The following is a 4,163-nucleotide window of genomic DNA, read 5'->3' as shown; positions in this document are numbered from 1 at the left end:
CCATTAGTATAAGGGCTGACATAAGAATCTGTAATAGTCTGATTTGTAATAGGAGTTGTTGGACATTTTTTAGTCATAGATAAAAAAGTTATATACTTATTTACAACGTCTATATCTGCATTTTTGTATACAATGGTACCTTGGTATAAGTCCTTTATTCTTTCCAGATCCTTGGACTTATCCCAAACAAATGTTCCCATAAGAAATAAAAGGAAAATTATTAATCTGTTCCCATGAAAACAAATCCTATTGTTATTGGCATATTATACATTGATGGGGTTGTATAGAATATTTTAAACACTGCCTAAAACTAAAAATACATAAATACAAAAGCAATTAGATGAAATAAATGAAAATGTAACCTCCCTTTGAGAAGGGAAGAGGAGGAGATGTTATGTAAATCACAGAAAGTTATAGCGCGGGTTCACTAAATGGTAAAAACTGGCGTACTGATGCTGGTGGGCAGTCGTGGCTTTGTCTCGAGAGAGGTAAATAAGGGTAGCGCACGGTGTTATGACTCAATTTGACCCATACAAGTTCTAGCACAAAGGTTGTATACCAAGCAAAATTTTTCGTGTCCAAACCTATACCAAGGTACCACTGTATTTCAAATAACTTTGTGTAATAACTTTTTGCTTTCGGTCTATGTTGGATCAAAGTGAGGTGTGAGATTTGTTTTGCAGATTTATGGTGACACACGCCTAAGGGGGCCAATTTTGGTTATTTATAGATTGTTGTGGGTTGTAAGCTGCTGTTTCAGACAATATTAGGTAACTAATGGCCCACAATCTGACTGAAGGTATTTGAATTTTATAATTTTGTAGTGTTTTACTACAATTATGTTAGTGGTCTTTCAAAATGTCTTTGATTAAAACTCACACCCAGCCTTAGTTTAAATTGATTGGCCTCGTCGCCTTGATGGGTTAAGCGGCACTGAGAAGGTGAGATCTAATTAACACATGGGGTGAATGTCACCAGGTCGTGTTCCTAGGCATGTTCCATACAGCTGTACCCAGATTAGGTCAGTATAAATGAAAGTTGTCCTCCGCAGGGCCCTCACTGGGGACTCTCACCTGTGCACTTAGCACTTGGGCCTCTAGTGGTCGCCTGTGTCATCCCTCAGGGCCAGCAGTGCAGGGAGGGGTGTACAGGCAGCTGGCCCTGATTTACAGGTGCAGCCCATTTCTGGGGCTCGGAGGATGCCCGCACTGGTCTTGTGTGAAAGCTCTTGAAGCAATCACAAGGCTCACATTTCACAGCTAATTGCAGTCACAGATTGCCAGGTGCAGAACAGTTTTATGGCTTCAGGGAACTGTACACTGGATGGGGGGTGGAAAGGCATCCTGCAAAAGTGGAGGAGAAAAAAAGTTCTCTCTCACCTCCCTGTGTCCAGACCTGTAGAGCAGAAACACAGCAGACACACAACACACATCCACTTTCCCCTCATACTTGTAGGTTGCAGAAAAAAACATAGACTGAGATTTACACAATGTGCTGAGTGAAGACTTCCCCTTTGATAAAAAGGAATTAACCCTTAGCAGGCCAACATTGGGCATATTTATGTAGACAATGATTTACATAGACAGGACAACCCCTAAAGAAATCAAATGTATCTATGAAAACACTAAAAGACAAAAGGTTATACCATTTACACCAAATCTATTGAATACACACCTTAGATAGGGTCTTGTAATTGTTATGTTAGATTATGACAAATGGTCTCAATCATCTTGGGTGATAATCTAGTGTGTGTACAACAGTCCCTTGATATCATTTATCAATCTGCCCTGGTGATTGATGAATTGGGAACAGCCGTTGTACTTTCCTATGGATGTACTTTCCTACTCTCTTCATAGGACAGAATGGCACTGTATGTAGCACTTGATTACTCTCCTGCCACTGGATATGATCACAAAAGATAATTTCCAACAGAAATCCAATGTCTATATGAGAATATATAGACACAATAACAGTTACATAGCTAATGCACTTCTACTACTGAAATTAGGATCCTTCTCTTTATATTAGGCTGGACTCACACATATCTGTGTTTAGGAATAGAATAGACACTAACCCATGTACATGGCTCATTGAGTATGATGGCTGCTGAAAGCTGGGCAGGGCAATACATTAAATGCAGATATCAAAATCCGGTTTGGATTTATGCAGCAGATCAACCATCAAGTCCTAAATAACTGTTAAAGAGAACCTGTCAAATTACAGGTTACAATGTTTTCTTTGGAGCAGCTATGTTAAAAAATTACCAGTGTCCAGAGTTCAGCTTTTTTATGTTTTAGTATTATGAATATAACCTCACAGTGACCAATCAACTGATAGCTTTTATTTTATAACCACAGCAGAAAAAAAGCATTTAATTGATTTCGGTTCCTTCAAATTCCTCTCTCTATAGGAAGCCTAAACTGATCACACCCAACTATTGGTGGAATAAATGAACTATGTAGCACAAGAGGCCTTCTCATTGGATACAGATTTATACAAATAGTTTGGGTAGATCATAAAATATTTAATGTTTGTTGGTAAAGCTAAAGGAAAATATATAACCAGGTTTGTAATCTATGTGGGCAGTTTTACACAGACAGCTGCACAAACTTATTCAGATGAAGTCATGCACCAATCTAACCATGTGTGGACACAATGATCACACCGGACAAGCAATGTCTCCTGGGATGACAGGCTGTACGTTTGTCTGGAGATCTACATTGTTTTCTGCTGAGATAAACAGGCAATTACAGGAAACTTCCAATGAAAAACTGACTTTGACAACATTGTTTTCAGAAAATACTCATCACCTGGCTGCTATGTTGATCCAATGGCTTTAGTATTTCCGCAGACACTAAGTGACATGTACAAGTTCTGACTTCTTTCTGACTTCTGCTTGCTCTGGGTCAAGAACCCAAATGGGTTATTTTTAAAGCACTCTAATGTATTCCATTTTCCAGGGAGGGGGGAGACAGAATTATTGTTTTATAAATAGACAGCAAAATGTAGAAGGCAGCATGAGTTAGGGGGCTGGGGAGGTCAGCAATAATGCCCCATATTACTTCCAGTAGTGACTCCTATTTATATACTAAATGAGTTATTTTTACACTTTTAGTCCATAGTCATGTCACTAACTGTCCCTTAAGGGCTCACAATCTAATGTCCCTACCATAGTTATATGTCAATAATACAGGCTAAGGTCAATTTTATTTTGGGGGGGAGCCAATTATCCTAACTGCATGTTTTTCGAATGTGCAAGGAAACCGGAGGAGTTCCCAGAGGAAACCCATGCAAACTCCATGCAAATAGTGCACTAGCTGAGATTTTAACCTATCGCTGCAGAGCCCAGAGTGCTAACCTCTGGACCACTGTGCTGCTACATTGAGATTTTTCACTCAAAAAATATGTGACTTTTAACATGTAAAAAGTATGTGCACATCATTGGGTGATCAAACTGAAATTACATGATTGGATAATTCAGTAATTTTGAGTGAAGACTCCCAAATTCATAAATGTACATTTGAATGAAAAAAAAAGTCTGTTTTTTCCCCAAATGAACTGAGGTCTTTATGTATGAGTGCTTTCATATGTACAAGTCTACTTTAAAGGAAACCTCCACCTGAAAAATGACTATTCTGTCTTTAGCATCTCAACAATTGAAGGACTGAGAATTTGGGTGACAATGTCTCACCAATGAAGCCCCAAAAATATGCAGGGATCCAGCATGTGATTGATCATAGCTACAAGCAGCCAAACATTTGAGGCATAGAAATATGCCCCAGTGTTGCCTGAAGTGTGATATATCGCTTTTGTTCTTTTGTTTTCTTCTACAGAATTGGGTAATTATTAAGTGTTATCAGGAAGAGATGAAAATATCCTTTTGACAATTCTTCGGTAGCAAAAGTTGCCTGCAATGCCATTTACTGGGTGTGTCAGTTCCCTGTCACTGAGTTCATATAAATAGAAGACACAAATACATAATAGATTCAGTTCCCAGCAGCTAAAATAGTAGCACTCAGCAGGATTACTGCCTTTGATGCCCCTTGCAGGAAAAAGGGGGTAGTCACTGTACCTCTGACGTGGCAAACAAACAGTAATCAAATCCTTTTGTCTTCTGTGAATGTATTTATTGCATGTTCATACATTTTTTTTATTTCCATTTG

The sequence above is a fragment of the Pyxicephalus adspersus genome, chromosome 1 (assembly GCF_032062135.1).
Source record: "Pyxicephalus adspersus chromosome 1, UCB_Pads_2.0, whole genome shotgun sequence".
Lineage (NCBI taxonomy): Eukaryota > Metazoa > Chordata > Amphibia > Anura > Pyxicephalidae > Pyxicephalus > Pyxicephalus adspersus.
Note: the sequence above shows the minus strand (reverse complement) of the source record.